The sequence below is a fragment of the Trachypithecus francoisi genome, unplaced genomic scaffold (genome assembly GCF_009764315.1).
Source record: "Trachypithecus francoisi isolate TF-2019V2 unplaced genomic scaffold, Tfra_2.0 Contig01579, whole genome shotgun sequence".
In the NCBI taxonomy this organism is placed as follows: domain Eukaryota; kingdom Metazoa; phylum Chordata; class Mammalia; order Primates; family Cercopithecidae; genus Trachypithecus; species Trachypithecus francoisi.
Window position 1 is genome coordinate 7,128,765 of NW_022681442.1, and position 27,947 is coordinate 7,156,711.

Sequence of the window (27,947 nt, forward strand, 5' to 3'; positions counted from 1 at the left end):
CTGCCAGAAGGTGACGCCAGCCCAGAGGTAAGTGTGACTGAGGGAAGTGTGGGAGGTGGCGTGTTTGCAGCCTCCTCGGACCCCAGAGCCCTGACAGTGAAATCATCTCCCCCATTCATCCAAGGTGGGGAAGGCTGCCTGTCACCGGCAGCGGAGACACATCACAGCCTGAGGCTGGGCAAAGGCTGCGGAGCTCTGAGTGCGCATGCCTCCACTCTCAGGCGTGGGTGGGTCCAGAGCAGCCCATCAGGTTGCGGAGCTCTGAGTGCGCATGCCTCCACTATCAGGCGTGGGTGGGTCCAGAGCAGCCCATCAGGTTGCGGAGCTCTGAGTGCGCATGCCTCCACTCTCAGGCGTGGGTGGGTCCAGAGCAGCCCATCAGATCAGGTTCAGGGGAGGGCTGGGTAGCGCCTGCCCAAAGGGGGCTCATGCACACGTGGGTGGAAGCTGGAGGGCCGCAAACCTCCGGAGTGGAACTCATCCAGGGAAAGCGTTAGCATTAATAATATTAAGAAAAACAGCAGCCGCTGAAATCTCTTAAGGAGGCTAGTTCTGTGCCAGCTGCTGTTCTAAAGCCTTTGCAGGTATTAACTTGTTTAATCTTCACAACAGCCTACGGGACAGGGGCTACTATATCCTCAAGTGCAGAGACTGAGGCCCAGAGAGGTTAAGAAACGTGCCCAAGGTGATCAGCTAGCAACAAATAGAGCTGGGATCAAGTCCAGGGGTCTGAGCCGGTCAGACCTGGGTCCCTCCTGGTAAGTAACCCCCATGCTGTCCTGCCTCTCCAAAGGATACTGAGCGAAGGCTTCCCCTTTTTGGCAGAGGAGACGCTCCCTCTGCTGCTCCCACAGTGAACCCAGGTTCCGGGTTGTCCTTTCCTGTCTCTTTGGTTGACTGACGGCTTGATTCCTGGCTGGGCGGAGCTGCACCCTCTTGGGACTGGTTGTTTTCCACTTGTTTGACCTCGAGAGAAGGCCCTCAATACACCACATGCCATTTGGATCTCTAGTTTGTATCAGAAAGCTCAACTCAGACTGGCTTCAGCAAAACATGATATTTTATTGGCACCTGAAACTCAACTATCATGAATGATTTGCTCCAGGGTTCAAATAATGTAACTATTTGAGCCCTTGAGACTTTTTTTGAGACTTGGCTCCTTTCTCTTCTTTTCTTGGCTCTGTTTCCTTGGTATTGGCATGTTTTCATCCAGACGCTCTCCTCATGGACACAGAATGGCTGCCAAAGTTCCTGGTGCTACATTGTTTTCCATTTGTGTCCAGCGGGAAAGGCTGAGTGTCTTTGAATTGCTTTCTTTTGGAAGGGGCCTTGTTGATTTTGATTGGCTTGGGTCCCCATTCCAAAACCAATCACTGAAGCCTGGTAAAATGGAAAATGCTGATTGGCTTAGAAAATGAGATCCGCCTCTGGAGCTAGGCGAGCCGGTCATTTCCTTGAAATGTGAAATGGCGAATGGAGAAGAGAACGCATTCGACACAGAGGAACGCTGGTCCTTCTGGGGGAAGAGCAGACCACGGATTCTGGGGAGGCAGCCAGTAGGTGAGGCCGTGCCCTGTCCTGGCTGCCATCGGACATGTTTCTCCCTGATTACTGAAGTAACACATGTTCATGATGGAAAATTGGAAAATGCAGGGAAAGACAAAGAATAAATTGCAAACCATTCCTTATTCCACAGTTCAGCGATAACTACCACTAGCATTTGTGCCTGTCCTTATGTTTCTGCTGTATTTCTTTGTATTTCTCTACATATATTTTGTTTTTTTTTTTTAATTTATTTTGACTTTCATGGGTACATAGTAGGTGTATATATCTACGGGGTGCGTGAGATGTTTTGATACAGTATTTTATGCATAATAATCACATTATGGAGAATGGGGTATCCATCTCTTCAAGCATTTATCCTTCGTGTCATAAACAATCCAATTACACTCTTTTAGTTATTTTAAAATGTTCAATTAAGTTATTGACTATAGTCACCCTGTTGTGCTATCAAATAGTAGGTCTTATTCATTCACTCATTTTTTTTTTTTTTTATTTGAGATGGAGTCTCCTTCTGTTGCCCAGGCTGGAGTGCAGTGGCACAATCTCGGCTCACTGCAGCCTCCACCTCCCTGGTTCAAGTGATTCTCATACCTCAGCCTCCCGAGTACCTGGGATTGTAGGTGCCCACTACCACACCCAGCTAATTTTTGTATTTTCAGTAAAGATGGGGTTTTACCATGTTGGTCAGGCTGGTCTTGAACTGCTGACCTCAGGCAATCCAACCACCTTGGCTTCCCAAAGTGCTGGGATTACAGACGTGAGCCACCGCACCTGGCCTCATTCTTTCTATTTGTTTGTACTCATTAAGTGTCCCCATCTCCCTGCCCCCAACCCCCACTATCCTTCCCAGCCTCTGGAAACCATCCTTCTACTTTCTATGTCCGTGAATTCAATTGTTTTGATTTTTAGATCCCACAAATAAGTGAGAATGCGCAACGTTTGTCTTTCTGTGCCTGGCTTATTTATGTACCTATGTTGAAAATAAAGCTTGGATCTAACTATTTTTTTAAATTTGCTTTTCACTTTAAAAATAGAAGTGGAAGACTTTATCGTTGTCATTAAATATTCTCCCAATCATTAAGTTTAGGACTGTATCATATTCTGTCTTATTAATGGGTCACCATAGGCCAATCATTTTAATTTTCTTGGAGAAAAAGCAAGTTTTGGTTGCATCAGTTCATTCATTCATTCAGCCTGTGTTTATTGAACACTCCCAGCATGCGCAGTGCTGGCTGCTACCCTGGGTCCTGCCTTCCCCGTGCCTGGCCGGAGGAGGACGGGGTCCTGGGTTCTGAAGGCCAGCCTCCGCAGCCTGTGGAGAATGTTGCAACACCATCTGTAGCCTTTTGAATTCCACTCCAGTCATTGCCGATAACGAGAGCGATAAGCCTCATTCTTCTATGTGTTTTTAGAAAATTATAAAACATCACCATAAAAAAATTAAGAAGCACTGTGATGATTCAACCACCAGCAGAGTTTACACTTCCGACTCTCATCCCACAGCTGCCTCCCCCGAGGAAATCAAATGTGCTTCTCATTAGCGGAGATTTGAAGAGAAAGCTGAGCTCTGGGCTTTTTGAGATAAGGGAAAAGAGGGAGATGAGGCTGTTCAATGTGCGGAATGAGTGGGTGGTCGGGTCTGTGGGAAGCAGGAGGCCTGTGAGGGGAGGGGATGGGGCGATAGGAAGCATAAAACGTGGTCCACCCTCTGACTACCTTCGCGTCAGTCCCAGGGACTCAATAAGCCAGTTTCTGGTCATCGTATTAACTTCATGGAATGGTTGAAAATGTCCCAGTTCTAGAGAACTTGCCATTTCCCCCAGCTCTGCCTAGAAGCATCTGGGACCTGGGCTCTGGTCAGTGACCTGGGTTTGAATCCCAGCTTCACCTGTCCTTGATGGGGAACGTGGGGTGTGTCTGAGCCTCAGTGGCTGCAGCTGAGATATGGGAATAATATCACCTACCCTAAAGGACCATAGAGAGACTCAAACGACACGGAGGTCCCTCCATCCTGTCTCCTCTATCATGGACCACTTTTTTGAATGAGTCCTTCCTTTGCCAACCTCTCAGTCTTTGCCCTCTAGGTTTGGTTTCCTCACTCCTAAAAGCAGACCCTGAGACCAGCATTGGAGGGAGGGGTGTGTATTTGAGAGGTGATTCTGGAAGCACCTGGCGTGGAGAGGTGAGCCTGGGAAATGTGACTATCAGGGCAGCTGACCCCTCTTCCCCGGGGGTCTCGGGAAGCAGAAGCCTGGGGCATCCCACCGGAGGGGTGAGGTTGCTGGGGGCTTTCACCGCTACCTGCTCAGCTCGCAGGTTGAGTGCCTCCCCCAGGGCTGTATTTCCCAGTACTCTGGGCCTGCAGATGTCCTTGGCGCCCTGCCTTGCCTGGGAATTCCCTTGATGGGCGCAGGGCTGGTTCAAATCCTTGCTCATTTAGTGAGCACAGCTAAGGAAGAAGCTGGGACAAAGGCAGGGACCCAGGAGGGAGATGGGAGGCCACTCACGGGATGGCGGCCTGCGCTCTCGGTAAGTGGCAAGATTAGATTTCCTTCTACCATCCTCAGCACTTCTTCGAGAATGTGCTTGTCTCAGCCGTGCTCAGAGGAAAAACGATTTTCTTTTCCTTCCTGGGGCTGGGAGTGTTGGTGGCGTGTGTGAGAGCTGAGCGGGGCAGTGCTGGCCTGGATCTCCGGGCCATGGAACCTGCGAGGGCTTGAGACCACAGCTGTCCTGCGGTAGGGAGTGGGGGGGACTCCTGCTGAGAGGACACTGGTGATGCTGAGTCTCACCCAGGGTGGGCTGTGGCTTCCTCTGCTGCCCCAGCCTGTGCCTTAGTGGTCTCTGGCTGCAGCATGGAGCTTTAGAGTGGGCATATGCTTTGGAGCCAGGAGAAACTATCCCCTGTGGTCTGGAGTGTTGGGAAGACCTCCTTCCTGCACCCCTTGGCCAGTACTCTCTGCACCAATGGGGCTCAGGCTCAGAGGACTTCCCATGGGGGCCAAGGGACAGGTGGCCATGCCTGGACTCTTAAGGGTGGGATCTCTAGCAGCTGCCTGACCCGAGGAGGAGCCAGATGAAAGGAGGACAGCAAGGGGCCGGGGGAGGGAGCTGAGGGTAGGGGAACACGCTGAGGACACCTTCCCTGGACTGTGACTGCCCTGGAGATGGGTTCCTGGCACACGAGGCAGCCTTGTGAGAGAAGAAGGAGGTCTGCAGGGCTGGATGTTCCCAGGAACCTCCCCATGGGGAGTCAGGGGAAGCCCTGAGGAATCAGGTCCTTGCCCAGAACAGGCACCCCAGGCCTTGGGCCAACAGGGCCAGTGATTGTGGTCTTCTCTCAGGTCCGGGGACCCTTCTCCACCCGCTTGTGCTTACCCAAGGGTTATCTTGGCTGTGCAGTTGCTTTGTTTTTTTTTTTTTTTAGATGGAGTCTCGCACTGTTACAAGGACTGGAGTACAGTGGCATGATCTCGGTTCACTGCAACCTCCACCTCCTGGGTTCAAGCGATTCTCCTGCCTCAGCCTCCCAAGTACCTGGGATTACAGGGGCCTGCCATCATGCCCAGCTAATTTTTTGTATTTTTAGTAGACACAGGGTTTCACCATGTTGGCCACGCTGGTCTTGAACTCCTGGCCTCATGATTCTCCTGCCTTGGCCTCCCAAAGTGCTGGGATTACAGGCATGAACCACCGCACCTGGCCCTTCAATTGCATTTTAATAATCTCTTGATCTCTCTGATTTAGTTGGGGAGGACACCCTGGGCTCTCGACAATGATGCTAATATTTATTTATTTATTATTTATTTATTTTTGAGACGGAGTCTCGCTCTGTGGCCCAGGCTGGAGTGCAGTGGCCGGATCTCAGCTCACTGCAAGCTCCACCTTCCGGGTGTACGCCATTGTCCTGCCTCAGCCTCTCGAGTAGCTGGGACTACAGGCGCCCGCCACCTCGCCCGGCTAGTATTTTTTTGTATTTTTTTAGTAGAGACGGGGTTTCACGGTGTTAGACAGGATGGTCTCGGTCTCCTGACCTCGTGATCCGCCCATCTCGGCCTCCCAAAGTGCTGGGATTACAGGCTTGAGCCACCGCGCCCGGCGATAAAGCTAATATTAAGAAGACTGAAATAATTAACACATAATGATGATGATAAGTCTCTTATTATATGGCCTTTAACTGCAGAATTCTTTCTCATGAATTCTCATTTAATCTTCATAAAACTCCAGGCAGCTGGTATTTTTCTCCATTTTTTTTTTTTTTTTTGAGATGGGGTTTTGTTCTGTCGCCCAGGCTGGAATGCAGTGGTGCGATCTAGGCTCACTGCAACCTCTGCCCTGTGGATTCAAGCGATTCTTCTGCCTCAGCCTCCCAGGTAGCTGGGATTATAGGCACCTACCACCATGCCTGGCTAATTTTTGTGTTTTTAGTAGAGATGAGGTTTCACTACGTTGGCCAGGCTGGTCGCAAACCCCTGACCTCAGGTGATCCACCTGCCTCGGCCTCCCAAAGTGCTGGGATTACAGGCTTGAACCATTGTGCCTTGCCTTTGTCTCCATTTTTATATTGCAGAAACTGAGGCTCAGAGAGGTTGAGTAACTCGCTCAAGGTCACACAGCATGAAGATGGCATAACTGGTGCTGTCTCATTGGCATGTTGGTGCCCCGCCTTGGGGGGTGTGTGTGTGTGTGCATGTATCTATGTGAGCATGTGTGTGTGATCACTGCAGCTCCCTGCTGCAGTCCATCCTGGGTCCTGAAGATCAACAGGGGTCTCTTTCAGCTGGGTCCCCATGTTCCCTGGACACTTGTCGGTTAGAGAGGCATGAGGCAAGAGAGGGGCACTTCCAGAGGAGGGCACCAAGAACCCACTGTCTGGCCTGGCAGTTTGCCTGGGCAGGGCCTGCCAAAGGACACCTTCAGCCACAAGAAGGAAATGAATGTGTCTGTCCAGAAAATGTGAGCAGATGGGTGTCCAAGAGTGCACTGATTACTTTGCATGAAGCAAATCTCTTCCCTTTGCTGAGTCTCTATTTGCTCATTTGTAAAACGGACACCCATATCTGGCAGGGAGGTTGTAAGGATTCACTGGGGTAACAAATACGACTGTACAGTTGACCCATAAACAACACAGGGGTTAGGGGCGCTGACCTCCCACATAGTCCACAATCCATGTATAACTTTTAAGTTCCCCCAGGTTTAACTACTCATAGCCTACTCTTGACCAGTAGCCTTACTGATAACATAAGCAGTCAATGAACACATATTTTGTATGTTACATGTATTATATACTTTATTCATACAATAAAGTAGAGAAAAGAAAATTATTAAGAAAATCGTAAGAAAGAGAAAATACATTTACTATTGATTAAGTGGAAGTGGCTCATCATAAAGGTCTTCATTCTCATAGTCTTCTCCTTAAGTAGGCTGAGGAGGAGGAGGAAGAAGAGGGGTTGGTCTTATTGTCTTGGGGTGGCTGAGGCAGAAGAAGTGGAGGAGGTAGAGGGGAGGCGCACTCATTGTAACTTCTATTGAAAACAAATTTGTGTATAAGAAGGGGTGACTGAGTTGGCCCAGGGAGAGGGCAGGCTCAGAAGAGGGTTCGGGACAGACCTTGAGGAATCCCAACATTGAATGGATGGAACCGACCAGGGAACCTGCAGGGGAGGCTAGGGAGGGAGAAGGGAGTTGGAGGAGGAGACATGGGAGGGAGCAGAGCCCTGGGGGCCTAGGAAGAACAATTTCCAGAAGTCAGGGTGGGGCGTGGGGGCGTTTTACTAACTGGAACCCAGGCTACTTTTTAAAAAATTTACTTTTAAGTTCTGGGATACATGTGCAGAATGTGCAGGTTTGTTACATAGGTATACATATGCCATGGTGGTTTGCTGCACCTGTCAACCCATCATCCAGGTTTTAAGCCCCACATGCATTAGGTACTTGTCCTAACGCTCTCCCTCCCCTTGCCCCCCACCCCGCGACAGGCCCTGGTGTGTGATGTGGAACTCAGGTGATTTTGACCCCTGTCCAGAGGTCCTTAGGACTCACTGGTGATCTCTAATTTCGTCTCTAGGGCTCTGCAGTGACCCAGAACCTTTGCGTTTCTGCCCAGGCTGGAGAGGCACAAAGATCCTCACCTCTGGCTGGGTGCGGCGGCTCACGCCTGTAATGCCAGCACTTTGGGAGGCCAAAGTGGGTGGATCACTTGAGGTCAGGACTTTGAGACCAGCCTGGCCAACACGGCAAAATCCCGTCTCTACTACAAAAATTAGCCGGGTGTGGTGGCACGTGCCTCTGATTCCAGCTACTGGGGAGGCTGATGCTGGAAAATTGCTTGAACTGGGAGGCAGAGGTTTCAGTGAGCCAAGATCGCACCACTGCACTCCAGCCTGGACGACAGATCGAGACTGTGTCTCAGAAAAAAAAAAAAAAGATTGTTGTCACCTCCTTGGCTCGAAGCTGCGGTGGGGAGGTCTCCCCTTCCCTCCAGCCCTGCATTGTCCCGAGGCAGGCAGGACTCCTGAGGCATCAGGAAGGACAGGGCCATCTGACATATTTGTCTCACATGCATGCTCCACCTGCAGGGCACCCCATGCTGGCTTTCTAGGAATTTTGCAGGAACAAAGTCAGGAGGAAGGTAGAAAAGTGGCCGTCCTCAGAGCCCAGAGTCAGGCTAGGCTGGGGGCTGGGTGAGGCTGTGTCCTATTTTGAGGCCAGTAACATCAGAGGAGAAGGAGCTGGGGGGAAGGAGCTGTTGGGGTGCAGGCCTGTGCCACAGGCCAGCTAACAGCCATTCTAGCACCGTGCTGGCCACAGGCTGACAAGCCCAGGAACACGGGGTCAGCTGTAAACCGGGCCTGGTTTCTTTTCTTGCTGAGGCTGGTGGTTTCTGCACGGGGGTTCCCTGTCATTACCTGGGGTCTCCGTCCTGCCCTGGAGCTTTGAAGTTAAGGGACATCCGACCAAGGCCTGGTTACATGTGTCTGCTGTGGTGTCCCCTGTGGCTCCTGGTGCTGCCCGAGGCTGTGTGTGTGTGTGTGTGTGTGCCTACATGAGACAGAGAGAGACAGAGGAGAACCAGCCTGGCTGTGCAAGCGGGGAGCTGGTCCCCTTCAGAAGCAGGACAGGGGAGAGCTTACGAGTTTGTTCCAGGTCACTCTGCTAAGCCACAAGCCTGGTTGGTGGCCAGCTCTCCTCCACTTCTCAGGGGCACACTGATACGAATGTGCAGTGTGTCCCTGCCAGAGACCAGAAAGCCCTGCATGGCCAGTGGGGACCAAGGCAGAGAGTGTTTGCCTTTCCCTCCAAAGACAAAGAGATTTCCCAGGGCAGGTTGCCAAGGTGCGGGAAGCCTTCCCATTGCAGGGCGATTCTGCAGCTATTTTCATGTGATCTTCGTTTATCATCCCCACTTTACAGATGAGGGAAGTGAGGCAGAGAGTGGCTTAACCTTACCTTGGATCAAGCTTGAACTTGAGGGTGTGGGAGGCCTGTCTACTCAGGATGGATTTGGCCCCATCCCGAGCCAGACGGCCATGTTGTGTGGCGGGAAGCACACAGTATCCAAGTTTCTCTCCAATCCAATCAATGACCCAATCTCAGGAGCACTCTTTGGGAGCCACTGGACCTCGTCCTCAGATTCCAGAGTTCTGGGTCTGCTCCAAGCTGCCCAGGCAATGATGAGATCACGAGCAGGCAGGGCCACTCCCAAGCTGGGAGCATCCTCGGAGGGAGATTGGGCCTGGGCACCACCTGGGTACCGACTGGGCACCGCCTAGGTACCGCCTGGGTAGCTGGATGCTGTTTCACCACTTCCAGCTGTAGGATCTTGGGTGAGTCACTTCATTGCTGTGTGCCTTGGTTTCCCTATCTGTAAAGTATGATATCGTACCTCCCTCATAGACTTGCAGGGAGAAAGACATTACCTGCAAAGGGCTGGGGGTGTCTGGGGGAGGTAGGAACTCACTGAATCTGAGCTGTTAGCCCACCTTGAGCCTTGGCACTGCGGTTCTGCTGTTGGAATGGCTTTGGTGCTGCTCTCAATCAGGCGGCCCTGGAATGTATAGCATCTTTTCAGAGTGGCCCTCCCCAACCCCCCCTCCATCTCAAGCAGAGCCTCCTCTGTGATTTCCTTGCTCAGCACACTCTTTCCACTTCCTTCTGTGCGCTTATCAGAGCTAGTAACTGTTTTGTCTGTTAGTTTACCTGCATTTTGTCTATAAATTCTGGAGGGCAGGGGTCTCGTTGGTCTCTTTCACAGCGAAGTACCAGGAGTCTATCCAAAATGAACCTTTGTTGAGTGAATGAGTCTGGGGAGGCCTTGCCCTGGGCCTGGGTTAGCAACCTGCCTGGATGCTATGATAAAAGCTGCCATTAGGGGCTGGGCGTGGTGGCTTACCCGTGTAACCCCAGCTTCTTCAGGTCTCGGGGGCTGAAGGACATTTTGAAGGACATGGTGCTCACTCCCAGCCTGGGACCTGCCTGGGGTTCCTCAGGCGGAGAGGGTTTGGGGCTTGTGCAAAGGAGTTGGCTTTGAAGACCTGGGGAGCGAAGGCCAGCTTTGTCCCGTGCACACTGCTGCCAGTAACTGTCATGCACGTGTAGAGGGGCGTGAGGACTCAGCGGTGCCAGCTCTGCTCTTCCCAACAGCTGCCCTGGGCAGATGGCTCTTCCTTTTCAGGCCTCTGTTTCCTCCGTGGTACAAGCCAAGTAGTGCGTGACATGCCCTGTGCACTCCACAGGGATCCAAGCCTGTTGGAAAAGGGCGTCCAGGCAGAGGCAGCGAGGGAGAGCGCACAGGCCTGGGCGTGGGAGGGTGTGAGTTTCCACACCGCCACTGCCAGACACCAGCTGGAGATCCTGAGCGCCTTATCGGATGCCTTCAGCCTCAGCTTTCTTAGGTTTACATCAGCTGCTGTCTTGTGGGCTCGTGTGGATAAAGGAAATAATGGGCTTGGCCCGCAGTAGGTGCCCACCCATGACCCTTGAGTCTTAGTTTTCTCTTGCACACAGGGGTTGGAGCTGGAGACAGGGAGAGAGAGGAGACCAGGAGGCAGAGAGAAGGGCCAGCCAAGGGGCGATGGTGCCTGGACGCTGCTCTGGGTGCGGGCATGGCCTGCTCCTGCGGTTTGGAGTGTTGTCCTTTCTGCTGTTTCTCTGTCACAAGGGTGTTTTCAGAACAGGTACCTGTGCAACTGTCAGCACCTTTTCCTAGGTTAAGGGCAGCCAAAGAAAGCAGGGTTTGGCCAGGCACAGTGGCTCACTCCTGTATTCCCAGTACTTTGGGGGTCCGAGGTGGGAGGATCACCTGAGCCTGGGACATGGAGACTGCAGTGAACGATGCTTGTGCCACTGCACTCCAGCCTGGGTGGCAGAGCGAGATCCTGTCTCCAAAAACAAAAACAGGGTTGGCTGGACGTGGTGGCTCATGCCTGTAATCCCAGCACTTTGGGAGGCCGAGGCAGGTGGATCACTTGAGGCCAGGAGTTGGAGACCAGTGTGGCCAACATGGTAAAACCCCATTCCTACTAAAAATACAAAATTAGCTGGGCATGGTGGCTCATGCTTGTAATCTCAGTTTCTCGGGAGGCTGAGGCAGGAGAATCATTTGAACCTGTGAAGCAAAGGTTGCAGCGAACCGAGATTGTGCCACTGCACTCCAGCCTGGGTGACAGGGAGACTATCTCAACAAAACGATACAAAACAAACCAGGGTTTACCCATGTTTGTGGGCAATATACTGAGGCCTGAGTGTGCTGGAGGGAGAGTGGGAAGGAGGGAAGGCCAGTCAGAGTGGCAGGGACCCAAGAGGTGGCCACTGCACATCACCAGTGCCCTAATGTGACAGTACCATTCTCTCCCAGGTGTTTCTGGTATAACAGGAAAGAACCTTCCCATGGGGCTCAAGAGCAAGAATTATATATATATATATACACACATATATAAAATTTTTTTCAAGACGGAGTCTTGCTCTATTGCCCAGGCTGGAATGTAGTGGCAGGATCTCAGCTCACTGCAACCTCTGCCACCATGCCCAGCTAATTTTTTTTTTTTTTTTTTTTTGAGATGGAGCCTTGCTCTGTCACCCAGGCTGGAGTGCAGTGGGATGATCTTGGCTCACTGCAACCTCCACCTCCCGGGTTCAAGCGATTCTCCTGCCTCAGCCTCCCGAGTAGCTGGGATTACAGACGTCCACCGCTGCACCTGGGTAAGTTTTGTATTTTTAGTAGAGATGGGGTTTCACCATGTTGGCCAGGCTGGTCTCCAACTCATGACCTCAGGTGATTCAACTTTGTTGGCCTCCCAAAGTGCAGGGATTACAGGTGTGAGCCACCACGCCCAGCTATATATATTATATACATTTAAATCTAGCAAAGAAGTTAAATGAAATTTGGCTGTGAGCCCAGTTGGTGACAGGTTTGGCTCAGTCATTGTGGGAACCCTTCCCCCACTGCATTGGGCCCCCTAAGAGACCTGGGCCATATGTGATCCTGGAAACAGAGTGAGGCTCTGTCACTTTGACTGCCCTGTGGGGTATGCCAGTGCATGTGGGGTCCTGGGCTGGCCACTGGTCTGTGCTCCAGAGACTGAGGGGATTGCCCTCTTGGGGCCTCTCCACAGACCTCCTGCTTGGCTGAAGAGCCCCTGTGCCCTTCAGTATCCAACCTCCACAGGCCCTGTGAGGCTGGGCCCTGGGCATGAGGCCCACTGGGTTCCAGGCACACATTCACTCCTCACCCAGGTACTGTGCAGTCTCTTCCCCATCTCAGGTGAGCAGGATAATGTGCCTCCCTGACCCCACCACCCAAGAAGCCTCATCCTAATTCCCTGAACCTGTGAATATCTTACCTTGTATTGCAAAGGGGAATTAAGAATGCTAATTAGTTGCCTTAAGAGAGGGAGATTATCCTGCGTTATTGCAACAGTGACAGAAATCTGACCTAAGTGACTCTATCTTGCATCTAACCTCACAAGCTAACTGTCCTTGTTCATTTCTGCACTGAGCCAAGCTAACTACAGGAGGAATTTCGTCTACAGTTTAAAGCAAGGATAATCATAATCCCTTCCCAAAACGAATCCCAGCAGGATGAGGAGGGTGTACACACAGGTCACAATGTTGTGTTGAAGATTTATACAAGCACTGTGACCTGACCAAGGACAAAGAAATTTTGCAAACTCTTTGGACCCCTGCTGATGTCCAGATGTGTGTGGTCACTAGTTACCTCCTGACCTCAACCCTCTGCTGGTTCCCCTTTCCTATTATAAAAGGAAGCTTGGGATTCCTGCCTTCTGAGATGGTTCTTTAGGACAAGAGGTCCTAACCCCAGGGCCACAGACTGGTCCTGGTAGGTGGGCCTGTAGGAACAGGGATGCACAGTAGGAGGTAAGCGGCAGGTGAGTGAGAAAAGCTTCATCTGTATTTACAGTCGCTCTCCATCACTCGCATGACCGCCTGAGCTCCGCCTCCCATCAGATCTGTGGTGGCGTTAGACTCTCATAGGAGCATGAGCCCTATTGTGAACGGCGCATGCCAGGGGTCTAGGCTGCTTGCTCCTTATGAGACTCTAATGCCTGATGATCTCCCACTGTCTCCCATCACCCCAGATGGGACCATCTAGCTGCACATTATGGTGAATTGTATAATCATTTATTATATATTACAATGTGATAATAATTGAAATAAAATGCACAATAAATACAATGTGCTTGCATCATTAGACCCTGTCCACGGAAAAATTGTCTTCCACAAACTAACCTCTGGTACCTAAAAGGTTGGGTACTGCTGCTTTAGGACACGAATCTGCCATCTTCTCAGTTTGCTGTTCTCTGAAAGTCTCTTTCCTTGCTTCACCTCCTTGTCTCTTGACTTACTGGGTGTTGTGCAGCCGGCAGAATGAGTTTCGACTCGGTTACATTATCTGGTTATCTGGGTGGGCTCAATGTCATCACAAGGGTCCTCGGGGTAGAAGTGGAGGCAGGGGAGGGGACAGGGATGCACTGTGAGAAGAACCTCACTCAACGTTACTGGCTGTGAAGCTGGAGGAAGGGTCAGGAACACCGAGGCCTTGAAAAGTTGGAGGCGGGTAAATGGGTGCTCCTCTCGGGCCACCTGGAGGAACACAGCCCTGCTGGCCCCTCGATCTTGGCCCAGTGAGATGGTGTTGGTCTTCTGACCTATGGAACTGGAATGTAATGAATGTGTGTTGTTCCAAGCCAGTACGTTTGTGGAAATTTGTGACAACAGCACTAGGAGAATGAACACAGCCTCCATAGGTCATCCACCTCCTTCCCAGGTCTCCTAACAAAGCCTGGATTCAGGGCCTGAAGCACTAACAGTGGCTTCTGGGCCAGGAAACCCGGACTCGGGAGCAGAAAGGCCAGCTTCCTTCCAGAGGGGTAAATTCCCTTTCCTGATTTGCTGAGGGAACCACAGCTACTGTGGGCTCGGCTTGCTGCAAGGGCTTTGCTGCTGGAGAGGGGTGAGTCCCTCATGCTCCATCCAAACCAGCGAAGGGCTTCGCCTCCCCCAGGAGCCAGACGGGGTGAAGGGACAGCTGCCTGGAGGTAGCTCCTGGACTTTCATGTTCCCAGTTCAGAAATATCTCTGATGAATGAATTTGCATTTTGTTTATCCCCAAATGACTGAGACAAACACAATTTTAGAAGCAAAACACTTGGCTGTATGAAACATGTTGGGGGTGGAGCTTTGTGGTTCCACCATCTCTGAGCTGGGCGTGGGTCTGGGGGTCCGAAAGAGGCCCAGCCCTGTATGTTGGTCTGCTGATATCGACAGCAGGGCCCTCGGGGTGGGGACCAGGGAGCTGTGCAAGACCTGGTGGCTTTGGGAGGGAGTCAGTGTAGCTCTGGCATGGCCCTGGGGCCAGTGTTCACGCAGGGACTCAATGCTGACCAAGTGTGGGGCCGTGGGAAGTCACAGGATTTATCGGAGCCCTAGTTTCTCACCTGGAAAATGGGGCTAAACTAGACCAACCCTCCCTAATAAGGTGTTGGGGGAAGAAAATGAAATATTTCACCAAAGACCTTGGAAGAGTGCCTGATAGTGAATCTAGAAAACCGTCGTGTGGGTCCTCCTGATCTCAGGTGAGGAAACAGGTTCCGAGACAGAATGAGGTGGTGCCTGTGGTCAGGTTTGCATCTCTAGTGGGCGTTCCCAATGGATGGCAGTGTGGCAAGTGACCGAAAGTGAGGCGGGAGGGGCTGAGGGGAGGGATGAGCTTCTGGACTGCAGGTCAGAAAGAGGCAGACATCAAGGCCAGGGGGCTACTGCAAGAGAAGAGATGACTGGCACACTTGCTGCGTGAGGCATCGTGCTCGGCCCACGGTGAAGACTCCACGAATGTGTGTTGTTACGATGATGCTGTGTGTCTCTGTGGATCTCCCTCAACAGCCTGACCACCCCTGGACAAGGTCATTTGCAGTCACCTGGTGGGTGGGCAGGCACTGGGGAACAAGCTGAAGTGGACCCTGTAAATGAGCTTATGTCTGTCGACTATAAAGTCCTGGCTTTTGGAGCCCAGGACCAGTCCCTTCTCTGGGGCATTTGCCTTCGTGAAATCAGTCTCTTCTGCTGGTCGCAGGTGAGTGACGCCTGGGCTGAGTGGCCTGAAGCAGGGCAGCCAGGGGAGTTGATGCCCTAGACAGTGGGTGATGCTGGCCATCTGCCTGAGGCCATCTGCTTCTGCTGGTGGCTGGTCATGAGGGAAGTGGCCCTGGGTCGAGGGGACTGGTGGCCTTGTTGGCTGTAGGTCTGAGAGGAAGTGACCTCTGGGAGCAAAGGTCCGTGAGCATGGACACATTTGTCCAATTGGGAGGCGTCCGCAGGCCACCTGCTCCTGGACTGGACAGGCCACGCATCCAGAGATTGAGGCCAAAAGTCGATCCACACAAAGTCCTGGGCACAGCGAAGGGAGTCACACAAAGCTTTCAAACTGACAGCCCTCGGGGATCTGCAGCCAGTGTAGACAGCCCCACCCTGAGGGGCTGGAGATCTCTGTCTCTGCCAGCAGCAGAGCTTCAGGTAGGTCACTGGACATGAGTGGCTTTTCCTGAAAATATTTTCTCAGTGGCTATCAGCAGGACCTGGAAAATTCTTGAGAAGAATAAATGGTGACGTGGGGTGTGGTGACAGGGCGACAGGGTGAGTGACATGTGTGTGAGGTGATGACATTGACTCAATGACAGGGAGACGGGGATGGTGTGACATGATGTGACATGGTGGCACTGTGATGTGATGACAGAGTGATGATGCGACACTGTGACTGCAATACAGTGACAGGGCAATGTGGACACAGTGACAAGGTGGCACTGTGGTGTGCTGATGCTGTCGTGGTTAGGCTGTGACATGGTGACTCAGTGGCACTGTGAAGGGTGATGCGGTGAAATGGCTGTGACTTCCCTGAGTCAGCCCACATGGTCTGGGGGGGCCTGTGGGTCGGAGCCAGAAGAAACCCTCCTGCTAGCCATTCTGGTATTGTGGGTGGCTCCTATCAGTCCCCAACGTGGCCAAGAAACACTCATCCTGGGGTGCCCCGGTGTCCTCGCCCTCTGGCCTCTCTCTTCCTCTGCCCCCATGTCCTAACTCTCTGCACTACCCCTTGGGCTGCCCAGGGCCTAGGGGCAGTAGGAGGGCAGTACTTGGGCTAGGAGGCTGACCTGTCTCTCAAAGGTGTCGTAGCACAACGTGGATGCATTACTTTCACCAACGTCCGGAGACCCCAGCTCTCTGGGGTGATTGGGGCTGGGTGGGGGGTGTGCAGTGGAAAATGAGGATGTGAGGGCAGCCTTTGTGCAGCCCAGGGGTGTGGCCCCATTGCCTCCACAGTGTAGCCTCTGCTCCGAGCTCCTGTCTTGGGAGTCCAGGCTTTGCAGCTGGTGAGCATTTTAGCTTTCATATTGCCCTCAGTGCAGGGTGAGCTCGTTGTCTTCCTGGGGCCGCACCCTGGGGATTTCTGATTACCCTGAGGGGATGCTGCACCACTGAATGGGCTTCACAATAGTCCCCGCCTCTTAGAGTTCTCAGGAAATGAAGCAAGATAAAGAGCATGGAGCGTCTAGTGTGACGGATGTGCTGATTGAGGGCAGCTGCTCTGGAAGGGGCCCTGGCCCCAGCTTGCAGGAATACGCTTTAACTACTGTGATCTGCAGGCAGCTCACAGCCATGGAGGCCTGGCTTAGGAGCGGTGCTGGCACTGAGATTTGGTTGCCTCTGTCTCTGGTGCGTGCCCCGCAAGGGAAGAGGACACTCCTCCTGCTGGACTCCAGCTCGATGCTAAGGCACTGAATGCACATCACATAGTATTAACTAAATTAATTCAGCGGCTGGTGCAGGAGGTCAGTGACTCCTGCCTGGCCCCCCATCTCCAATGTTGACGGCAACACTAGCTAGCATGCCAGGGGCTCTAACCACTGCCCTGCACCTTGCAGAGTTTCACACTCAGGATGGAATCCAATCCTTGAGGCAGGGCTGCTGACGCCTTCTATCATTCATATTATTATCTGCAGTTGACAGCGGAGGACATTGAGGTTCAGACTTTGAGTGACTTGCTAAGGTCTCCTGGCACCTGCTCCTGGCCTCCTCTCTGTGTTGCCTTTTCAGAAGGGCTTGTCACCTGGACACACATAGCCCCTTCCTTGGACTTTGCTGCCTAGAAGTGCCTTTCTGGGTCTTGGAGCCCCCAGACAGCAGGTGGGGGCTTCCCTTCCTGCTTCTCTGGGTCTGTCCCAGGCCACTTGGCTACAGTTGCCTTGGCAAAGAGCTGGACCATCTGTGCCGGGAAAGGAGGTAGAGATACTGGTGTCACTCTGGGGTGGTCTCAGACCACACTCAGCAAAGTAATGCTGAGCAGGGAGATTGTGGTTACTCTGGGGCCTGCATGGATGCATTCACAAGGGTTTTGAGCAGCCTGGTGCCCCATGATACAGTCACAGGGCAGTGTCAGGGTCAGTGCTCTAGGCTCACTGCTGTGGTCTCAGCCTCCACCAGGCTGGCGTGGCTCAAGAACGGGATGCTCAGCTGTGGCCTGCAGCTGGCTTCTTGCTGGAGGCCTGTCAGCCCCAGAGGGTGTTTGCAAGAGCGTGCCTAGAGAAACACAAATGTTTTGAAAGTAAACAAGTTGACGCAGCAAGCACACTGGGTCACATCATGGGAAAATGGCAAGTCATGGCACAAAAATGTCTGTGTATGGAAACTGTACAGGGTCAGGGTGAGATTAAACACAGCTTTACAGAGCCAGCCTCAACCCCAAGCTCCTGTGAAAATCTGTCAGCCATGTGGTCACCGTGGAGCGAAGATTCATGATGGGGAAATGGGACAGGACCTTCGAAGAGGGTGCGTTTCATGCAGCACCCACTCTCCAGGGTGGAAACTGCCTCAGATCCCAACGGTGGAGCCAAAACAGAAGCTCCTTAGTGTCTGGACTCAGACCTGCGGTCATACCTCAATTGAGCCATTGGGCAAGTGACTTCCCATCTCCGAGCCTCAGTTTTCTAGTCCGAAAAAGGGGTGACAGTTGTGCCATATCGGGTATAATTGGCCCAAACCTAGAAGTGAAGTTGCATGTGAATTGTGTTCACGGTGCTGGCCCCGAGGTCCCTGCATGGTGGCTGTCACTGTCACTGTTTACATCAGTTGTGAGATTGCTGCCACCTGGCACCAGGTGTGTATGTCAGGGGGACCCTGGGGCCCATTATTCCACTGAGAGGCTGCTGACAAGCCTTGTGCTGGCAAGCATTGGGGTACCCGGGGTGTCTGTAACACCTGATAGCATCTGAGGCGGGGTTGGTGGACCCTCAGGGACAGGAAGGGGCTGGCCAACTCTCCTCTCCTTCCTGCAGCAGCCTGCCTGGCTTGTGGTGTGAGTGCTCAAGAACTACGGGCTGGAGAGATGCATATCTGAGGTGGTGGAGGCACAGCAAGCCCGTATGTGTGGATCGAGCCTTCCCATGCCCCACCTAGTGCTGTGGGCGATCCTAGCTCCCCATCTCTTATCCAGCTCCAGCCCACTTGGGGCAGCTCTGTGGTGGGAAGCTGTTGGCTCACAGCCGTGCTAGCTCCCCACTTTCTGCTCACCTTGCATGGCTGGGGAGCATCAGGGAGCTCCCTGGTCCCATTTAATGAGGAAGGGGTGTATAAGCCCCACCTGAGTTAAAAATGAGTCAGGATGGGGTGGGCATGGTGGCTTGCATCTATAATCGCAGCACTTTGGGAGGCTGATGCAGGTGAATTACTTGAGGTCAGGAGTTTGAGACCAGCCTGGCCAACATGGTGAAACCTTGTCTCTACTCAAAGTACAAAAATTAGCTGGGCATGGTGGCGCATACCTGTAATTCCAGGTACTCAGGAGGCTGAGGCAGGAGAATCACTTGAACCCGGGAGGCAGAGGTTGCAGTGAGCCAAGATCATGCCACTGCACTCCAGCCTGGGCAACAGAGAAAGACTCCATCTCAAAAAAAAAAAGGCAGGCCAGCCTCAGTGGATGGAAGAACTCAACTATGGCTGGCAGCCCAGTGTGTGAAGGAGAGGTGCCATGGCTTCTGCACAGGGGTGGCACACTCACAGTGACTGCTACAGACTGGATTGTGCCCTCCCCCCAACTCATACAGCAAAGTCCTAACCCCCAGTGTAATGGTATTTGGAGATGGGGCCTTTGGGAGGTAATTAGGTTTAGACAAGGTCATGAAGGTGGGGCCTTCATGGTGGAAGAGCTTGCTCTTTCTCTCTCTCTGCCACGTGAGGACACAGCAAGAAGGCGGCCACCTGCAAGCCAGGAAGAGGGTCACACTAGACAGCAACCCTGCTGACACCTGGACCTTGGACTTCCAAGCTTCAGAATCGTGAGAAAATAAATGTCTATTATTTAAGCCCCACTCTATGGCATTTTGTTATAGCAGCCTGAGCTGAGTGAGACACAGACCCTCCAATAATAAAAGGGAAGGACTTCTGCTCGGGTGCCAAAAGTGTGCAGAGCCGCTCTGCCCAGGACCTGTGTCATCCTTTTTCCATCTCTTCTACACATGCTGGTTCCCTCTACCAGACTCTGGGCTGTGCTGTCTGCAGGGTGAGTGCTGGGTGCTGCCAGGTATCCGATTGGTTTGTGAGGGGCTGTATTAGTCCATTCTCATAGTGTTATAAAGAACTACCCAAGGCTGTGTAATTTATGAAGAAAAGAGGTTTAATTGACTCATAGTTCCTCGGGCTGTACAGGAAGCATGGCTGGGAGGCCTCAGGAAACTTACAACCCTTGCAGAAGGTGAAGGGGAAACAAGTATGTCTTTACCATGGCAACAGGAGAGAGAGAGAGAGAGCCAAGGGGAAAAGTGCTACACACTTTCAAACAACCAAATCTCATGAGAACTCACTCACTATCGTGAGAACAGCAAGGGGGACATCTGCCCCCATGATTCAATCACCTCTCACCAGGCTCCTCCTCCAACACATGGGGATTACAATTCGACATGATTACAAATCCAAACCATATCAGGGGCTCTTGGTGACCCTGCCCCTTGAGCAGGGAGTCCCCCGTCAGGGCTAAGCAGGGCAGAAACCATGGTGAGGGGTGAACTGTCCCAACACCATTACTGAAAGGATTAGCCTGTATCCATTAACTTGCTTTTGCACCTTTGCCAAAACTCTATTGGCCATATTTGTATGGGTCTATGTCTAGGTGCTCTATTATGTTCCATTGATCTATGTATCCATCCCTCCACAATACCACACTGTCTTGATTAAAGCAGTTTTTATTTTTATTTTTTTGAGACAGAGTCTTGCTCTGTCACCCAGGATGGAGTGCAGTGGTATGACCTCAGCTCACTGCAACCTCCATCTCCCGGGTTCAAGTGATTCTCCTGCCTCAGCCTCCTGAGTAGCTGGGATTACAAGTGCCCACCACCATGTCTGGCTAATTTTTTGTATTTTTAGTAGAGACAGGGTTTCGCTATGTTAGCCAGACTGGTCTCAAACTCCTGACCTCAGGTGATCCACCTGCCTCGGCCTCCCAACGTGCCGAGATTGCAGTCGTGAACCACTGTGCTTGGCTGATTAATGTAGTTTTTAGTAAGTTCAAAAATCAGGTAATGTGATTTTCCCAACTTTATTTTCCTTTTCAAAATTGCTTTGGGTATTCTAGTTTCTTTACCTTTCTATTAAAATTTTAGAATCTGCTTGCTTATATATATATGAAGATCCTTGGCCTGGCACGGTGGCTCACACCTGTAACCTCAGCAATTTGGGAGGCTGAGGCAGGCGGATCAAAAGGTCAGGAGTTTGAGACCATCCTGGCTAACATGGTGAAACCTCATCTCTATTAAAAATACAAAAAATTAGCCAGGCATGGTGGCACGTGCCTGTAGTCCCAGCTACTTGGGAGGCTGAGGCAGGAGAACCTCTTGAATCCAGGAGGCAGAGGGAGGCTGAGGCAGGAGAACCGCTTGAATCCAGGAGGCAGAGGTTGCAGTGAACCAAGATCGCACCCCTGCACTCCAGCTTGGGCGACAGAGTGAGACTCTGCCTCACAAAAAAGAAAAAGAAGATAAAGATCCTTGTAGGATTTTTGATTAGAATTGTGTTAAATCTACAGGTCTGAGAATTGACTTCTTACTTTTGTGAGTCTTCCCATTCATGACCATGGTATACCTCTTGATTTATAGGGAGGTACCAGCTCTCTTGGTAATTAATAGAGTGAGAACTTACTTATTGCCACTCCCGTGTACCCCCCATTCCCACAGGGATGTCATTAATCTGTTCATGAGGGATCTGCCCCCATGACCCAGACACCTCCCATTAGGCCTCACTTCTAACATTGAGGATCAAATTTCAACAGGAGGTTGGCTTCTTAGATTTGTTCCATCAGCTTTTGTAGTTTCCAGCATGCAGATTCTCTACATATTTTATTTCATTTATGCTTAGTATTTTTTTTTTGAGATTTAGTAAAATGTATTTGTTTTTTGAATTTTGGTTTATAATTGTTCAATACTGGTATACACATGCATATGTGATTGATTTTTGTGTTGATCTTTTCTCTTTCAACCTTGCTAAAATCACTAGTTTTATTAGTCTTCATTTTTAGATTACTTGGGATTTTCTATGTAGATAATTATGTCATCTGTAAATGGGCAGTTTCATTTCTTCCTTTCCAATATGTATGCCTTTTAATTATTTTTCTTTCCTTATTGCACTGGCTAGGACTTCCTGTATGATGTTGGATAGGAGTGGTGAGAGTGGACATCTTTGTCTTGCTATTTATTTGGGGGGAAGCATTGATGATTAAGTAGGATGTTAGGAATAGTTTTTTTGTATTTGCCTTTCATTGAGTTAAGGAGTTTCCTTCTATTTCTAGTTTGCTAAGAGTTTTTTATTAAGACATCATAAATGGATTTGAATTTTGGCAAATGCTTTTCCTGCACTAATATATATTGTATGAATTTGCTAGGGCTGCCATAACAAAGTACCACAGATTAGATGACTTAAACAACAGAAACTTATTTTCTCACAATCCTGAAGCCTAGAAGTCTGAGATCAAGTTCAACAGGGCTGTTTCCTCTGAAGCCTGGCCCCTCAGTTTGCTGATGGCCATGCTCTCCCTCTATCTCCATGTGGTCTTTCCTCTTTGTGTATCTGTGTTTCTTATGGTCTGAGTTTGCGTCCTCCAAAAGTTCTGTGTTGAAATCCTAACCTCCAAAGTGATGATGTTAGGAGGTTTGGTCTTTGGAGCCCTCATGAATGGGATTAGTGTTCTTATAAGAAGAGGCAAAGGCTGGTTGTGGTGGCTCATGTCTGTAATCCCAGCACTTTGGGAGGCCGAGGTGGGAGGATGTCTTGAGCTGAGGAGTTTGAGACTAGCCTGGGCAGCATAGCAAGACCCCGTCTCTAAAAAAAAAAAAAAATTAGCTGGTGTTGTGGTGCATGCCTGTGGTACCAGCTACTTGGAAGGCTGAAGTGGGAGGATGGCTTCAGCCTGACAGGTCGAGGATCCAGTCAGCTATGATCATACCACTGCCTTCCAGCCTGGGCGACAGAGTGAAACCCTGTTTCTGAAAAAAAAAAAAAAAAAGAAAAAAGAAAAAAAAAGAGGCCAAAGCTAGCTTGTCCTGTTTCTACCATATGAGGTTACAGGGAGAGGTCAGCTGTCTGTAGCCTGGAACAGGGCCTTCACCAGAACCCAACCGTGCTGGCATCCTGATCTCTGACTTCCAGCCTTCAGAACTGAGCTATGAACCTTTATCATTTAGGCTACCCAGTCTATGGTTATTTGTTATAGTGGCCTGAACTAAGACAGTCCAAATTTCTTCTTCCTTTTGATATGGTTTGGCTGTGTCCCCACCCAAATCTCATTTTGAATTGTAGTCCCCATAATCCCCACTTGTGGTGAGAGGGATCCAGTGGGAGGTAATTGAATCATAGGGGTGGTTTGCCCCATTCTATTCTCATGATAGTAAGTTCTCATGAGATATGATAGTTTTATAAGGAGTTTTCCCCTTCACTCGGCTATCGTTCTTCTCTCTCCTGCCGCCATGTGAAGAAGGACGTGTTTGCTTCCCGTTCTGCCATCGTTGTGAATTTCCTGAGGCCTCCCCAGCCATGCTGAACTGTGAGTCAATTAAACTTCTTTCCTTTATAAAGTAGCCAGTCTTGGGTATGTCTTTATTAGCAGCATGAGAATGGATAAGTATACTTTCCAGTAGGACACCAGTCATATTAGAGTAGGGCCCACCCTAATGATGTCATTTAACTTACTTACCTCTTTAAAGACCCTGTCTCCTAACACATTCATATCTTGAGGTGCTGGGGGTTGAGACTTAAACATCAGATTTTTGGGGGGTAAATAATTCAGCCCCATAATAGAAATGATCATGTAATTTTTCTTGTTTAAACCATTAATATGGTGGATTGCACTGATTTGTTTCCAAATATTGAAGCAGGCTTGCATTCCCAGGATAAATTGCACTTTTACTTATGACATATAATTCTTTTTATATATTGCTAGATTTGATGTGATGATATTTTCTTGAGGACTTTTGCATCTCTCTTTACGAGGGATTTTGGTTTGTAGTTTTCTTTTCTTGTATTGTCTGGTTTTGATTGCATAGTAATGCTGGCAACGTAAGATGAGATGGGAAATGTTCTCTCTGCTTTTATGTCCTGGAAGCGATTGTGTAGAATTGGGGTTATTTTTTAAATGCTTTGTAGAACTCACCAGTGAAACCCTTTATGCTTGGAAATTTCTTTTTTGGAAGGTTTTTAAAAAATTATACATTCAATTTCTTAAATCGTTATAGGACTATTCAGATTACAATTTCATCTCGGATGAGTTTTAGTAGTTCCTTTTCTTAGGAATTGCTACATTTCATCATTGTCAATTTTATGTCCATAGAGTTGTTCAGAGCATTCTTTTATATTATCCTTTCAATGCCTGCAGCGTTCGCAATGATATCCCTTGTTTCATTCCTGATATGGGTAATTTGTGTCTTTTCTCTTTTTTAATTTATCAGTCTTGCTAGAGGTTTATCAATTTTATTGATCATTTCAAAGAACAACTTTCGGTTTCACTGAGTTTTCTTTCTTGCTTTCATGCTTACAGTTTTACTGATTTCTGCTATCTCTTATGATTTTTGCCTTCTGCTTGCGTTGAGTTTGTCATTTTTTTCTACTTCATAAAATGGAGGTTTAAGTTATTGATTTGATACCTTTCTAATAAATGATTTAATGTCTCTTTCTGCTCCATCTTCCATTATTTGTGGGTCTGTTCCATCATATGATATTTCTTTTGATCTAGGAGCACATTTTCCTGCTTCTTTGTATATGTAATAATTTTTTTGTTGGATAAAGGACTTTGCAATTTCATACTGAGTGCTGGATTCTGGTGTATTTTTTTAACCTTTAACTGCCCTTTTTCGGAAGGGCAGTTAAGTTACTTGTTAAGTTAAATTTGATTCTTTGGGGTTTGTTTTTAGGATTTGTAGGTGGGTATCAAATGTCCTTTATCCTAAGGCTAATTCAGCCTCTGCTTTGAAGGCATGGTGCTTCTGCATTCTCTTCCAAATGCACTCTGCAGATCTAGCTCCCTGCAGACAGAGTCCAGAGACTCTGTGTGCTGAATAAGTCTCAGCACTCTGTTTGCAGTGAGCATGATCAATTCCTGGTCCTCTGTGAGCTTTTGAAATTTGTTCATCTCACAGTTCTCCAGTAATGGCCCTTTCCCTGGAAGCTGTTCTTGTTGGCCTTGTGTATCACTCTATTCATGCCTAGATTGGTATTCAGCCCAAGACTCAAGGGGACCCCTATTCAAATTCCTACTTTGTTTCTCTCTAATGCCCCCTTCTTTTGAGTACCCTCCCCATGAATCCCAGTTACTCTGGCTTTCCTGAACACCAATCTCTGTCTCTTCTACTCCATGAGATTGTAGGTCTCTGGGTTCTTCTTGCACCACAGACCAGAAATGATCTCTAAGCATAAAGCCTGAGTAACAGTGAGGTTTGCCTTATTCACTTCCCCTTTTCTCAGGGATCGTAGTCCTATGATGCCTGTTTTCCAAAGTCTGAAAAGTTTCCTATGTTTTGTCCAGTTTCTAGGTCAAACTGGTGGGATGGGAATTCCAGACACTCTTACTTCCTCATGGTTAGCTTGAAAAATATCTTTATTTTGTCTTTATCATTGAATAATGCCTTAGTTATGCATACTATGCTAGTGAAAACATATTTGCCCTCAGTACTTTAAAAATGTTGTTCCACTGGCTTCTTATTTCTGTTGTTGTCATTGAGGAGTTTATTGTCCGTCTAATTATAGGTAATCTGTCTTTTTCTCTAAATGCTTTTAAGACATCTTCTTGGCTTGGATGTGGCTTTCTTTGACTTTTTCCTTCTAAAGATTTGTTACATTTCCTGAATATATGTATTCTTGTCTCAAATAAGTTCTGGAAAAATCTTTTTTTCTAATATGGCCTTTCTTTCATTTTCTCTATTCTCTTTGTCTTCTAGGACTCTAATAAAAAGTTTGTTCAACTTTTCTTCGTATTCTTAACCTTTCTTTCTTTGCTGTATTCTGGGTACTTTCTTTATGTCTATCTTCCAGGTCACTAATTACTTCTTCAGCTCAGTCTAATATCACACACACACACACACACACACACACCCCTCTATATTTTATTTGTTCTTTTCCAAATTCAAATCCTCCTTGTATCTTTTAAGAGTGTCTTATTCCTCATGTTTCTAATTTTATCTTTTATTTATTTGAATATCTTAAACATCCTTATTTTGCACATGGTATTCATTCTTCTGGGTGTCATTTCTCTTGTTCTTGCCTGTTGTGTTTTTGCGTGTGTGTTGTAATTTTAGATTGTGAGCTCATGTTGGTGTGGGATGAGGTGTTGTGTGTACTCAAGGTATTTGTATTTTCTTCTTCCAGTTCCCCCAAGTGTTACTGTCTAGATGTCACGTTATAATTGTTTCTTGGCTTGCGGTTTCCTGCAATGTACATATAATAGAAATTTAAATCCCAAACCCATTTGAAGGTATGCTTGCTCCCTCCTTTACCACTTCAATTTTAGGCCAAGAGACAAGCTTCTTGTCATCTCTCTTTGATAATGGGCAGGCTCTTTTTCCAATCCACTACTTCACTAAAGATATGGACTTTTGAGGGTCCTGGCCATACGTGGAGGCTTAGGGGGACCTCAGTGTAAGACCAAAGCCTCATGTCTATCCCTATATGGTTCTTCAGACTTCAGCTCCTTGATGAATAAGACTCACAATGTCCCTAAGGTAGTTGTGGCATCATTGCCATCATTCTGGTTTTTATATACCCATTTATATTTGACTGTTAATTTATTGTGAGCTCATTCAGGTAGGGATGCTCTTTTATTTTAATTAGCATTTCTATGTATTTTATAAAGAAGATGTATTAGTTTCTTGGGGCTGCCATAACAAATTGCCACAAACTGGGTTGCTTAAAACAATAGGAATTCATTCTCTCCCAATTCTAGAGGCTGTAAGTCTGAAATCAAGATGTTTTTAGGGCTCTGCTCTCTTTGAAGGCTCTAGGAGAGCATCCTTCCCTACTTCTTCCTAGTTTCTGGCAGTTTCTGACCATCTTTGACATTTTTTGGTTTGTAGATGCCTCATTCCAGTCTCTACCTCCATTTTCATATGACCTTCTCTTGGGTGTGTCTGTGCTGGAATCTTTTTTTCCTTTTGAAGACACCAGTCGTTGAATTTAGGGCCCACCCTAATTTAGTATGGTCTTATCTTAACTTGATTATATCCGAAAATACCTTATTTCCAAATAAGGTCACATTTGTAACTTCCAGGTGGATAAGAATTTTGGAGGGACACGATTCTGCGTGCACAGAAGGTTTTCAAGCTGCCTAGCCTGCCACAATTTTAGAAGTTCAAATCGTATGTGGGAAACTGGGACTAGCAGGCAGCTGGATATGTAGGAAGATCCTGGGCTGGAAGGCACAGGTTGGGCTCTGGTGAGAAGGGAGGCAGCATGGCTGTTCCCTGAAGCTCAGGGAGGGTGGCTTGCCAACCTTAGGGCAGAGATGGTGGCTACCTTCCATCAGCACAGTGGGGGCCTCAGTTGCTGGCAGGCTTCTGGAAAAACCCAGGGTCTGGGGAGCAAAGTTCCAAACCAAAGACAGGACTAGGCTTTGTGGGTGGGGTTGGATGGGAGAGGGAATTTGGAGCACAGAACATTCTAGAGAACAGAAGACGTAGAGTGCAAAGTGCAACTAGTTGTCTTTGGTTCTTGAGGAAGAGCACAAACACAGAGCTCTCTCGAGAGATGAAAGGGATGAGGTTTGAAAGCGTTGGTATGTTCATCATTTTCCTTGGACTTCCTTTGGCTCATTTCACTTTCCTTGGTGGTGCATATGGGGCAGGCGCTGTTCACTAGCATGTAGACATCACAGGTGCCTGGGGCTTTCCTTTGAGTCCTGACAGAGATGGGCTTTTCTCTTTCCCTGGTCGCTTTCCAGACACGTGGAGAGCTGGCCTTTCAAGGGTTAGGCAAACAGAAGGGAGTCCTTGGGAGGGCAGAGCAGAGACAAGACTTGTGACATCCCAGAGTTAAGGGCAGTCGGTTTGAGCAGGGCCAGGTGATACTCCTCCCTGAGACTGGACCTGGACAGGACCCCATCTTCCATCCTTCAGGACCCTAACTTACTTTTTAGTGCTTCTCCCATTCCGATCATATGGATGGGGCAAACTCAGTGCGACTGTAAGTTTGACTAGGACCAGGGATGGGGAAGAAGAATGGATTGTAGGGGGATGGCAGAGGTGTTAGAGAAGGATGGGATGATGGTGGGGAAGAGGAAGAGAGAGGAGTCTCTTCTGCCCATTCAAGATAAGCTCACCTGGCCCAGTGGGAAAATGAAAGGACTT

General features: G+C 49.2%; 1 long non-coding RNA gene across 1 annotated transcript in view; it reads left to right on the forward strand.

Moving 5' to 3' along the window:
* The first annotated feature begins 357 nt into the window (after positions 1-357).
* Positions 358-27,947, forward strand: part of LOC117064262 — a 52,283-nt gene continuing 24,693 nt past the window's right edge. The window contains exon 1 of the long non-coding RNA XR_004429340.1: positions 358-758. This is a non-coding gene — a long non-coding RNA (uncharacterized LOC117064262). The remainder of the gene's footprint in view (positions 759-27,947) is intronic.